At 46.3% G+C, this 13,372-nt stretch overlaps 1 protein-coding gene and 1 long non-coding RNA gene across 5 annotated transcripts in view; one reads left to right on the forward strand and one right to left on the reverse strand.

Moving 5' to 3' along the window:
* LOC116068455 overlaps positions 1-3,040 on the reverse strand; it is a 26,109-nt gene extending 23,069 nt beyond the window's left edge. Inside the window, exon 1 of the long non-coding RNA XR_004109589.1 lies at positions 2,636-3,040. This is a non-coding gene — a long non-coding RNA (uncharacterized LOC116068455). The remainder of the gene's footprint in view (positions 1-2,635) is intronic.
* The window catches only part of LOC116068454 (transmembrane protein 132B), a 337,983-nt gene that overhangs the window by 310,469 nt on the left and 14,142 nt on the right, over positions 1-13,372 (forward strand). The window contains exon 1 of one of the 4 annotated variants that reach the window (XM_031338012.1): positions 3,175-3,301. The exons of the other annotated variants lie outside the window; for them this stretch is intronic. The gene's annotated coding sequence lies outside the window, so the exon portion shown is untranslated. Of the gene's footprint in view, positions 1-3,174; positions 3,302-13,372 lie in introns of those variants that run through there. 4 annotated transcript variants of the gene reach the window in all.

Below are 13,372 nucleotides of genomic sequence, written 5' to 3' on the forward strand. Positions count from 1 at the left end.
CACCTGCCTCTGCCTCCCAAGTGCTGGGATTAAAGGCGTGCGCCACCACCACCCGGCCGTGTGTGTGCACATGTGCTTAGAGGCAGAGAGATGGATGCTGGGAATCAACCACAGTCATTTTTTTCACCTCATTCATTAACTCAGGGCCTGCTAATCAAACCCATTCCACAACAATGCCAGTACACACAAGTTTATGTGGGTTTCTGGGGGATCAGAACCAGAGTGTTCACACTGCACAGCGGACATGTTACCCACTGAGGTTTCTCCGTAGCCTCTTAGGCACCAACTTTGTATGAGATATTTATTGTGTACCCAGACACTACATCTATCAGGTCCTAAAGTATTTCAACCCCCTAGGGGGTTTCCTGTTAAACTCCGCACTCTACTGATGAGAAGCCACACAGGGCAGCTATGAGGTGTTGGACTGGGATTTGAGCCTTGGAGCTCTGACCACTGCATCAAAAGAGTGCTCCAGTTTCATAGGGAGTGCAGCCCCTGCAAAGGCTTGCAACACCGATTTTGGGCTTTCTAAAATCCCTCTACTCTTGGATTATTCTCAAACTGACTTCTGCTAAGCTTACTCCAAGAGGTTACGCTGTCTCTCACAGATGAAAATGTGTCCCCTTCTCTTAAATATCTCAATGTCTACAGGGCAACCAAAGGCATTAGGAACCAGTGGCTGACAAGAGCTCTTCCTGCACAAGAGGTAATGACTTAAAAAGGAGACAGTGAGACTTTCACGTCTCCCCCAGACACTCAGGGGATTCACCACCGGCAACTCAGTGCCTTATTGATGCATATCAGCAGACTGATATGGATTTTAGAAATGAATGCTGCCTCTTGCAGCTGTTGGGAATATAAATTCTGTTTCAGCTGAGAGCATCGGGATGAGGGGCTTCTGAAAGCAGAGGGGTGGGTTCCACAGCCTCCCACTAGGGAGACAACGCTGCTCCTTAACCTGGTCAAGTTGATAAGGGTCCAGAAGTGAAAGCTCATGTGTTTTCACTATCAGCTTATATATTCTGGTGTGTGTGTGTGTATAGGATTGTGCTTGCACATGCCTTCATATTTGCATGATAGAGGCCAGATGTCAACTTTAGGTGTAATTTTTCAGGAGCTATCCATCTTTGTATTTTTGGTTTTCTTGTGTGTGTGTGTGTGTGTGTGTGTGTGTGTGTGTGCATGCGTGCAAGTGCATGCATGTGTGTACAAGTGCACACGTGTGTGTGCATGTGCACTAATGCACATATGAAAGTCAGAGGACAGCTTGCAGGAGTTGGTTCACTCCTTCTACCCTGTGGGTCCCAGGGATCCAACTCAAGTATTCAGGCTTGGCAGCCAGCATCTTTATCCAGAGAGCCATCTTGTTGGTTCCACTGAGCCCTTTGGAAAAACAAAGGCCTCGTACAGCTGGCCCCAAAGTGACTTCCCCGATGGGAGTCACCTTGGATGGTTTAGTCTGGAGAGCACTTTCTACCTTCACTTTTCAAACGTATCATTCCCAGTGGCATATGCACCCGGGAGCACACAGGCTGATAAATCTATCAGCGTCTTCCCGACAGTCCAGTGTCTAACCATCAGTTAACACGTGGATGTCAGTCTGGATTTTTTCTCCATGGGTACAGTGAGGAAAGAGCCCTGGATAACTGCATGCTGAGGTGGCTACGTTTAAAGGCCAGACAGGAATGATGGATTTACATGTGCTTTTGTTGACCTACCCCAGTGCGGAGGGTCCTACAGAATTTATTAGCTCTGACTTCAGAGCTCTGCTGGGGGTGGGTGAGGTCAAGCTGGCTCACTGGAGAAAGTACTTTAGTAAAGAGAGTGCAGTACGGGGCTGGGGGGTGAGGCTCAGCTGGTAGACGGTTCCTCTCGCAAGCATGGATGGAGCTCTGGGCTTGATTCTCAGCACAGCACCAACTGGGAATGAGACACCCCTCTCTGCTATTCTATCTGCCACCCCAGGACTCAGGAGGTGGTTTCTGGAGAGTCAGAGGTTCAAGGGAATGGTGTAGAAACACAGTTTTGACCTCAGCATCAAAGAGAATAAAAGAAGGTTTATCCTGGAGCCAAATATGAGTGACCATGGCTTGAGATCAGAGTCAAAGTTTCCTCAGATGCTGTGATCCACTTTTGTCACACTTGTGTCACAGGGCCACACAGCGAGTATGAGGCCGATTTAGGCTACTTGATGCCTTCTTTCAAACAAACAGAAACTCCAACTAAACACAAATTATAATACAGTATAAATAAAACCCAAATTTATAGCCTGGTAGAGGGGCTGGAGAGAGGTTAGGAGCACTGGTTGTTCTTGTAGAGGACCTGGGTTGGGTTCCCAGCACACTCACACTCCAGCACAAGAGGATTTAATGCCCCCTTCTGGCCTCCCTGGGTACTGCTCTCTCTCTCTCTCTCTCTCTCTCTCTCTCTCTCTCTCTGTCTCTCTGTCTCTGTCTGTCTCTCTCTCTCTCTGTCTCTCTGTCTCTCTGTCTCTGTCTGTCTCTCTGTCTCTCTGTCTCTCTGTCTCTCTGTCTCTCTGTCTCTCTCTCTCCCTCTCCCTCTCCCTCTCCCTCTCCCTCTCCCTCTCTGTCTCCCTCTCCCTCTCCCTCTCCCTCCTCTCCCCCCTCAAAAATACCTTTGTAAATGAAGCACTAGGTCCAGAGTCTGGCACAGAATATGCAGTTGATAATTGCTGATACTGTTACAGTTTCTCTTTAGCCACGAACTGTCTTCTGACTATTTTAATATACAGTGTATCCTGGTTCCAACTGAAGGTGGAAAAGGAAGAGTTTGAGCCAGAGCCCAGACCTGTGCATTCCCTCTGAGGCTGCTCCAGGCCCTGCTTTGCTATTTTCATGTTGTTTCAAAGGCGTTGCAAGTCTGGCTTTGGGTCGCTTGTCTCTGAGACGGTTGGACTGTTCTTCCTGATTTCCGGCTGTCTTGGGACTGCAAGAAGGCATCCATCCTCTCCAAGCCTGCGAATCATGCAACACTACGTCAGCATCTCCAGGAAGGCACTGGGCAGCCCCTCCTGTTTCAGAACTACTTACTAAGTCCATGAGTCCTCCCCCACCCCCTTTTAAAACATACTCATAAAGAGTCTATTTAAGTCAGTGACGTCATAAAGGGCAGGAATGGAGAACCTTCGTCTGTCAGCCACTCTCTGCCTGGGCCCTTACATTGACTACTTTACCTGAGGTTCACACTGTCTCTTCAGACAGCAGCAAGGTCGTGCCCGCTGCAGAGAGGAAGAGATTGAGGTCCAGAGCACTGATGTGCATGCAGTCCTGGGAGGAATGAGGTGACTCAGGAAGCTTGTGTGCTTCCTCTGTAAATGTGACCTGTGGAGTTGAGGCTTCATTGTTAGGTCCTGAGGATGTGTAACTAAGCGGGGGAGGGTATTCGTGGTATGCAGGGTATGGGAGGGTGGTAGGTATGGAGGGTACTATCACACACACACAGGTAAGGCCAGTGAGCATTGTGATGAAGAGCACTGCGGTTAATTGGAGCTATAGAAGGAAACTGGATGCCTCTGCAGCAACGAACATACTGAGCAGATGGCAGAGAGAGCTCAGCGGAATTGTCTTGGGGCAGCCATCATGTTGCTATCCTGTAAAGGATGAAGAGAGCACACAGAACAATATGGTTGAAGGCCTAGGGATGGAGCTCAGTTGGTAGAATGCTTACTTTGCGTGCATGGGACCCTGGGTTCCATCCCCAGTACTCCATAAACCAGGTGCTCAGGAAATAGAGGCAGGAAGACCACAAGTTCAAGGTCTCCATTCCTGGGAGATAATTACTGAGTGAAAAGCTGAAGACATTAACTGGGCAGAAATGTGATTTTGGCAAGTGTCAGGGGTAATTTAGAGAGAACCCCCCTCCCACCTAGTCAAAGCCAAAAACCACTGGGAAATTAAAGGGAAGCCCATGGGAGAGGTTTGAATGGGTCTCACCCATCTTCTTCTCTGCACGTCCTTATTGTCATTTGTATCTGATGATGTCATACTTACCCATTGCCCTCTGGCTGTTCTCAAGTGCGTTTCTGTCTCTCACAGTAGAGTGAGCTGATGAAGGTGGGGATTCCATTTCCATCACTAACCTTTGTACCCACAGCTCCACATTGACTCGAGGGGTTAACCAGATGGATGGATGAATGGATGGATGAGCAGGAATCGTCTTGCCTGTTTACTCATTGTTAAGTTTTTAACACAGCACTGAGTGAATGGTCACGATGTTCAGTGTAGAAAAAGGAAGAATCTAGTACATGGTGTTTGAGGATTTTTCTCTCCATGATCCACTTTGTCATATGAAGATACACTGTGTGAACCCACAACGAAGCATTCGGGCAGGTGCTTCTGGGGCAGGAGGCCAGGAACTCCCGTGATGTGCTAGGTACCAGATTCCATCTTTGTGCAGCCGTTCAAAGGAGAAACACTTTAGAGATCATCGCTTGAGGACAGGGAGGAGAACTTCAATATGTGATGTCTAGGACGTCATGGTGCCAGTTCAGATCCCAAATCAGGGCTGGTGAGGTCAGCAGGATGTATGTAGGTCCACAGTCAGGGCCTGCAGTGGTGGCTCTAACAAATGATGACCCATAGAGCCACAGCCCATCTGACCCCATTTGCTCCAAAAAAAAAAAATAAATAAATAAGAAAAAGAAAAAGAAGGAGAGTTTGTACATAGAAGGGTTTGGGCAGAAGATGCAGTGATTATTAACTGAGAAGAGTAGAAATTTGGAGAACGGGAACCAAAATAAGGAAATGCAGTGCGGTGACTCTTGGCTCCCAGGGAACGTGGTATCAGCCCCCACTAATGAGAAAGCAGCTGGTCTGACACCCTCACTCACTTAATTATATCAACACGGTGGACACCTTGCACGGGCTGCCTTCCCAGGTTGGGATAGATAATTATCCTTCCGTTTTCTGATTTTTCTTTCTCTCTGATAATTATCTCCTCTCACCTCTCCTCACTCATGTGAGTGGGTTGCTGGCAGCCATATTTACGCTTGGAGCCAGCTAACTTGGCCAATCCGATGCTCAGAGGGTTCAAGATCAGTGAGTATTGATTGCAACTGTTGATGGGTGAAGTGCCCATCATAGGGTGCGTGCCTGAGCGGCGGGGTGTGTGTGTGTAAAATTGACCATTGTACAGAGTGAGGGGAAGAAATTGGAGGGGACAGAGCCAAGGCAAGGGCGCAGGCCCTTTCGTTTCCAGGCGCTGTTCCAAGCATGTTTATTGAGCAGAATCCAGTATAAAAAAAAAGGTCTCTTCTCCTTGCTGAAGTTCTCTACTTTGTAGCTAAAGAGGCCTAAGTGAGCTGGAGAGGTGGCTTACTTGGTAAAGTGTTTGCCTTGCAAGCAAAAGGACCTGAGTTCGATCCCCAGAGTCCCTGTAAGAAAGCCAGCATGGTTGCTCAGGCTTGTGACTCTACTGCGCAGAAGGTAGAGACAGGCAGGTGTCTGGGGGCTCACAAACCACCCAGCCTAGAGTGTATTTGTGTGTCTGTGCACACACATGGAAGGGGCAGAGGGTAAGATGGTGGTAATGTGTGGGAACAGCATAAATATGCAGCAGGATCAGGGGCTGGAAACAGAAATTTTAAGCCAAGGATCTCGTTGGAAATCTTCCCCAGTGACTGATCCTGGGCATCCAGCCTCCCCTTAGCAGCAGTGGACAAACTTGGCTGTGTGTGTGTGTGGGGGGGGGTAGGGGGAGCTCTCAGCTGGGGTCTTTCTGTGCTCTGAAGCAGGTGGTAAGAAGGCTGCGGTTTGTCGACTTTCTCCTTTCCTGTCTGGAGAGGAAACTCTTGGCCCTTGAGGCTGACCCGTTACGTTCAGAGTTCACAGTAGTTTTTGGCAAAAGTCTCTGTTCTTTGTGCATGCCTGTGCGTGTTCATGTGTGTGCAGATGCAATGCATATGTGTGTAAGTGTGTATGGAGGCCAGAGGACAACCTCAGGTGGTATTCTTCTGCAGGTGCTATTATGTGTTTCGATTGTCTGTTTTTGAGACAAAGTCTCTTACAGAACCTGGAGCTCCCTGATTGCAGTTAGACCGACTGAGCAGTGCGGCCCCAGGATTTGCCTGTCTCTGCTTCTCCAGTGCTGGGATCATATGCGTATGTTGATGCATGTGGCTTTAAAAAAAAAATGGGTGCTGGGGATTTGGCTCACACCCTCATGCTTTTATGTAAGCAAGTTACCAAAGTAATAGACATGCATCTAGCCCAGAAGTTTCTTTTCCTAAAAACAAACAGTAACAAAAGCCAGAAGTAGTTTTTAAATGTTTTAAAAATACAAACCTGGAAGAGTTCTCTCTCTTCCCCCCTCTCCTTTATTCTCTCTCTCTCTCCTTTCCTCCCTCTCTCCTTTCCTTTTCTCTCTCCTTCTCTCCTCTCCTCCTTCCCTGCCTCTTATCCCCCTGCTCCTTTCTTCCCTTCCTCTCTCTTCTTCCCTCCGTCTCTCTCTTTCCCTCCCTCCCTCTCTCTCCTTCACTCTGTCCACAGCTCCAGTCTCTAATGACTCACTGTGTCGCACAGGCTGCTCTCACACTTGTGGCAACCCTCCTTTCCCCAGTTTCCTAAATGCAGGGAAATTCAGGCATGTGCTACATGCCTGGCCCAGTTTTCTTTTTATCCCTTGAACCCACAGGAATAGGGGTCCCCAAAGGTGTCAAGCGGAGGCCTGAGGATGATAAATAAAGAAGACAAAAGCAGTAGCTGGGGCCAGATTCAAATAAGTTGATGACTTATGCCAAGCAAGTTTATTAAGAAGTACAGCATCATGTATACTACTTGTGGGGTCAGGGGGCAGGAGGAAAGACTGACCAAGCTCAGCAGAGACCTAAGTCAGACAACATTGGAAAGAAAACATGGGATACCTCAGACACAGCTGCCTAAGGACTGAAAACCACAGCCCAAGAGGAAGAGTTGGGACCCCAGAAAGCACAACCTTAACTGCTTCATCCTCAAGCGTGTGCGTGATTGATTATATGTGTTCATATATGTGGCTTTGTCATGTCCGGTCCTGGCCGAAGACTCAGAAGTAAAGTTCGCTTTGTCCTCTCATCGGGGCCTCTGCAAAAATCTATGATTGGTCTGACGCCCCACCAGCCCTCTACAAGTTGCTTAACCTGCACAGATCCTCTTCTGTGACTAATTGATGCACATACCCCAAGCACCTTAGCTTCCTGACCCCTGTGCTTGTGCTGTGAGCACCTGCTCAGTGAGCTTCTCCCAGCAGGCTCAGGGTTGAGAACACTGGAGCAGGAGGAGGCTGGGCACACTCCACGCTGGGCTCTCAGCGGGAGAGACTTCCTCCTTCCTCTGGGCATTCCTTTGATGAGTCAGAAGGGCTTGGGTCTCAGCCTGCATTCTTAAATGCTAAGGCTTTCAAATCTCCTTATTATCTCAGTTTCCTTGGGATGGAATGCACAATTGCTATTACCGCTCCCACAAACACTTTTCATAGAGTCACAGGTCTGGACCTCGTGGAAGCCTCATAAGAGTTTGGATCATGCTTTTGTATAGTGCAGGGTTGAACTTTGCTTAGTGGAAGGTGGACAGCTACCTACAGGACATAACTTTAGTGGAGGCAGGAGCCCCAAGTCCTCTTGGGAAGATGTCTTGAACATCTCACTGTGAGAAACAACCCCGTCTTGTTCTTCCTTTGGAAGGGATGCAGCCAGCGAGGCCCAGGCTCATGGACATCGTGTGTCATTACAGTGGGTACCGTTAGAGCTCAGCTGGACCTCCTCAAGAACGCAAGCTCCCTGACTTGCTCTGTCTCTAGAGGTCTGCTCAGAGGCCGTGTGATAGCATCACTGACTCTGGGCGCTGGGTTTTAGCTTTAGATATGTTATGAATTCCCCATGCCTCTGAGGTGGAGTGATGGTCAGCTTTAACTGTAAACCTGACACAAACTAGAATCACCTTTGAAGAGAGTCTCAGTGAGGGAATGTCTGGATCAGGTTGGCTTGTGAGCACATCTGTTGGGGTTGTCTTAACTGAGCCGATAAGACTCCCACCCTGACCCTGCTCCAGTGGGAGCTGGGTAGCACTGTTTCATGCTTTGGCCTCTGTGCTGTATAAGAGTGAAGAAAGCAAGCGAATGTATATGTATTCCTTTCCTCTCTGCTCTTCTGTGATATGATCTATTTCAGGCTCCAGTCACTGTGACCTACCCACAGTAATGGTCTGTACCCCGAAATTGTGATCTGGAATAAACCCTTTTTCCTATACGTTGCTTTTCGTCAGGATATTTTATTGCAGCAGCAGATGGGGCTCATCCTCTCTGTGCACATTCTCCGAAGTGTGGGTACAAACCTGACTGCGATGCCCGGAACACCAGAGGATGCAACCGTAGGCCTCCACTACACAGAACAGCATAAGAGGAAGCAGTGGCGACTGCAGCTGGGAGAGCCTTAGAGGCAGATACTCTGGGGAACTGTGGGAAGATCCAAAGCCAAGAAAGAGAAGGTCAAGAAATAAGCTCTGGGAGGCCGTCTTTCAATTGTGAGGGAAGGGTGAGGACTCTGCAGCCCTTGGTACCCTGAACATGACCCTGACAAACACTTCAGACCCATCCCACGCTTGGATAGATCAGTAAACACATCACCGAAGGCCTTGAGGGACAGGCATGTCCATTGCTGACGACAGAAGCAGTTCCTCTCAGCACCCTTTGCATGAACTTGATCGTATCCATCCTTAGACGAGAAAGCCCAACGCACATGAAAAATTGATACAAAGACATGCCCCCGAGGGGGGTGTTAGTGACTCATAACCAGACTAGCTCTCGCTCTGATGATGGCACATCCAGGCTAGAATTTAGGATAACTGTGATTGACATGTTAAAGGCTAGACTGGAAGTGACTGACAACATAAATGAGTGGGTGGGTAATTTTAGCAGGGATTAAAGTCGCAAGAAAGAGAATCAAATAGGAATATTGCAAATATAAATGCATAGCAGCAACAATCTTGGTTTAAAAAAAAGATTTATTTTCATTTTTATTTGTGTGTGTGTGTGCGCGTGCATGCATGTGCTCCAGTGTAAGCTCAAATAATGGGGCTAAAGAAGTATTTGAAAAGAAAATAGCCCAGATCGCAGAGACTCCAAACTTCAAATCTGAGAAGGCCGTACACCCGAGAGAAGAAAAAAGACAAACAAAGCTTAGGCTGTTCAAAGCTGAAAGTGGAAGAGGAAATCCTGTAGGTGGCCTAGGCGGGGTGGCAGTGACAGCTGACATGCTGTGGGGGGTCCTTAGCCTTGCTTTTCATAGCCTACCATCTAAAATCAAGCCTCCTTGTTGAATACTCACTCTGTGGTCAGTGGAATAGAGTGTATAACTGCTCTTCTATAGCAGCTGAGGGGTTCACATGGCTGGATGCTGCTGGTCGGGGCCATTTCTGTCCTTAGTGATTTTCATCGCTGAGAGAAGTGTGTTAAATGTCAAAGTCAGTGACGTAACTGTGTTTGTACTGGCTACTCCAGCTCCATTAGCTTTAGTCTTCTGGACTCTGAAGCTCTGCCCGTACTTGTGCATTTTATGTATGTGTGTGTGTGTGGTATTTATGTTTCATGTGGGCGTGCATGCATGTATATATAAGTAGTCATCATGTGCGTGTGTGTGTAGTGTTTATATATGTTTCATGTGGGTATATACACATGTATATACGTCATCCTGTGTGTGTGTGTGTGCATGTGTGTGTAGTGTTTATATGGTTCATGTGGGTGTATATCTGTGTGGAAACCAGAGGTCAGTATCAGGTGCCTTCTTCAGTAGTTCTACATTGTATTTTTTGAGGCAAAATCTCTCACTGAGCATGGAGCTCATTAATCCAGCCTGACTGGCTAGCCAGCAAGGCTTGGGAATTGTCATGTCTGATCTCACAAATGTGTCATGCTCCTATGAGGGTCTGGGGATTTGAACTCAGTTCCTCATGCTTCTGTGGGAGGTACTTTACCCACCCAGCCATCTCCCAAGCCCCTTTTTCCATGTGGTATCGCTCCTTATCTCTAGCAGTTGTTTCTGCAACAGGCTTGTGGTTGGGGATTCACACAGAGCTCTCCATTTCAACTTCATTAGGTCTGTCTCCATGACAGATCTTTCCTCCCACGTCTATCTTTAGCGTCCCCAGGCTCTTGTGCTTATAATGAGTTCCTTGTACAGACTCTGTGCTTGGACCATGGTTTTAGAACATGAATTGGGGACCTGTGTATTAATTTATGCAAGCAAATCATTCATATTTAGAATTAGACCGGAAGGTGCCGTCCTGCTGTTAATTTATTTTTCCATCTGCTCTGTGCTTCTCTCCCCCATTTCTGCTGCCCGTCTGGCCAATTGAACATTCTGTCTTAATTTATTAACTTACCATTTTTGTCTTTTCATAAATAAAATATTTATGCCGAGGATGTGGTTCAGTGGCAGCAGGCACTCTCCATGCAGAAATCTGGGTTCTGTCCTCAGCATCAATATGTGTAAAAAAATAAAAATTAAAACATTTGTTTTATGTGTTTCCACCACAGCTGGTATTTGCAATATGTGTCAGGGAATCCAAACTCACCTTTAGTTAAATACTTCTTTGGTTGTATTAATACATAGCCCAGGAAATCTTTTATTTCCAGTTACTCCTTCCCATCTGCTCGAGTTTGCCTTCTATTTTATATTTACTTCCGATGTGAAGATATACTGCTATTATTTTATGTTACAGAGCAATCATGACTGACAAATGTTAATTTTAGTCTTGTTTAAATTATTCCATTCCTCGGGCTCTTATTTCTGTGCATGGATTTCTGACCCATTATTTCTTCTCCTTAAATGATTCTTCTTTAACATTAGTTTTCAAAGTCTACTTTTTAATTTGTAATTACCCGTGTGTGTCTGTGTGTATGCGCATATGCGTGCAATGTCCAAGAATGCCAGTAGGGGACGACAGAGCTGGAATAACAAGTGGTTGTGAGTCACAGGACCTGGGAGCCTGAATCCAAATGCAGGTCTTCTGTAGAAGCAGCTTGCATTCTTAATCACTGTGTCATTTCTGTGGCCCTCTTTAACGTTTCTTCAATTAGTCCAATTAGTTAGCAATTCCGTTAGATTTTGTCTGGAAAATAAACTTTAAAAAAGTTTTATCTTTAATAGATTTTTTTTCTGCGCACAGAATTGGAGCTTAACAGTTATTTATCTCAGAAGTGAACTTGTGCCATCCTGCCTGTTTTGCAGTGGGCATAATTTCCAGTCTAGCCACAACAGTACCTTCTGTTTTCATTCTCTGTTCTTTTCCTTGTTTGAATTTTTTTCTTTCAAGCCTTTCGCACTACCGAGTTCTTTATTATATAACTATATGATTGTATTAATTATGTATCTCTCCCAGATCAGCCTTTAAATCTCACCAGCACAGAAGACGTCGTCTGGCCACACTCTGTGTTCAGCACCTAGGATAGCTCCCGGGTCTCAGCAACAGCGTTTGTTAAACAAAGGGACTTTTTAGTCTTATTTTACAGATGCCTCAGGCGAGAAAGGTTACGTGGCTAACAGAACACACTGGGATTCTTAACTTGGTTTCTAAGAGACTTCATGAGTTGAAGAGAGAGGAGGAGAGCCTAGCTTTCTTAGAGTTGTTCATGCAAGGTCTTAGCCCCAGCGACTGAAAGGGAACATGTTCAGTATGGGGAGAATAGCTCAGAGTTAAGTTGCCATTCTTCAGTCTGTGGTGCGGATCCACTCCCAGCAGCCCCTCCCTGGATGTGAAGGTTGTCTGAAAGAGTGTTAAGGCAATCCCTTATACGTTGAATCCTGATCTGACATGCAAGAATAAATGTTGAGGACAAATAATCTTTCTATGGTTATAGCTATAAAATTGTATTTTTATTGGATTTATTATATATTTATTTTATTGTATTTATTGTACTTTGTTGTACTTTTATTTTTGAGGCAAGGTCTTACAATGTAGCTTATGCTGGCCTGGAACTTGTTATGTAGACCAGGCTGGTTAGAACAGAATCTTTAAAAAAAAAAAAAAAACCAAAACTCTTGGGAGCAAGTAAAAGCTAGCAAAGCTTCGGGGGGAAGTGAGCAGCCCTGGTTATTGTTCTGCCTTTATAGACCTTGCTTGCCCTGGGAACCCCGTGCTAATACAGAAATGTGTGAAAGATGCTGATTAACTGCTATTGATCCTCCTCTGTGACTCTGCCTGGAAGGAGCCAAAAGAAAGCTCAGGGCCACCTACAGCCAGGCAGAAGCAAGGACTGAACGTGAAGTCTTGAAAGAAGAAAGCAAGGACAAGAGCATGTATCCTGATTCCATGAGTCTATCTAGGAAGCAAAAGCTAGCCTATCATGGAAAAGGCACTGTTATGGTTTGAATATGCTTGGCCCAAGCCTGACAACCCGAGTTTAAAGCTCAGGATCCACATGATGGAAGAAGAGAACTGACCCTCGCAAGTTGTTCTTTGGCCTCCGTGTGTGTGTGTGTGTGTGTGTGTGTGTGTGTGTGTGTGTGCTCACACATTAAAAATAATTGAAAATTAAAAAGAAATAAACACCATCCACCTCCCTGCTGTGTCTTAGTGCATTTTGCAACATGCACTTTGCAAGATCTGCAAAGTGTTTTGTTCCTATGACAACTGATCCTCTGACTGCTTAAATCTGGGATCTCTGGATTTTTCTGTGAATATTCGTGAGGAATACTCTCTCTGATTCTGTAGTGTAGGCAGTCTCTGGGCTGGGAAAGGTCACAGCAGACCACCCCAAACTGTCCACTGCCTGAGGAGTCAATAGCAGGCCACATGCAGGATGGTAGACCCAGAATACATTGGCTCTGCTGTTCTGAATGGAGAATGAAATGAACATGTCCTAAGGTCCCCCAGGAGTCATCCCCACATCTCAAAGACCACTTTGTGTCTTTTATCCTGGGATAATGGAGTTGCAGAAGTGTAATAACTCGACAGTAAAAATATTAACCTCTAAAGGCAGATTTTGCAATATGACATTTTATAAGCTGTTTTACACATACTGGAAGATGAACGTGACACGGCTTGGTCTTTTTCAGAGCTCTGTGCTTCTGGCCTCTGCTCTTCTTACATGAGGATGGATAGCATTCGGTTTTCCATGCCTCTCTTGGGGCTCACAGAGCCCTTCAAGCATCATTTAGATGAATGATGGGAGCTGGAGAGATAGCTGAGCAGTTGAGCACTTGCTGCTCTTGCAGAGGACTTGAGTCCAGTTTGTAGCACCCACATAGCAGCTCACAACCATCTGTAACTCCTGTACCGGGGGATCTGATGCCCTCTTCTGACCTCTGTGGGTACTGCACCCATGTGTTGTATCTCCATACATGCAGAGGAAACACTCTTTTTTTTTTTTTTTTTTTTTTTTT

This window comes from Mastomys coucha, unplaced genomic scaffold, assembly GCF_008632895.1.
Source record: "Mastomys coucha isolate ucsf_1 unplaced genomic scaffold, UCSF_Mcou_1 pScaffold22, whole genome shotgun sequence".
In the NCBI taxonomy this organism is placed as follows: domain Eukaryota; kingdom Metazoa; phylum Chordata; class Mammalia; order Rodentia; family Muridae; genus Mastomys; species Mastomys coucha.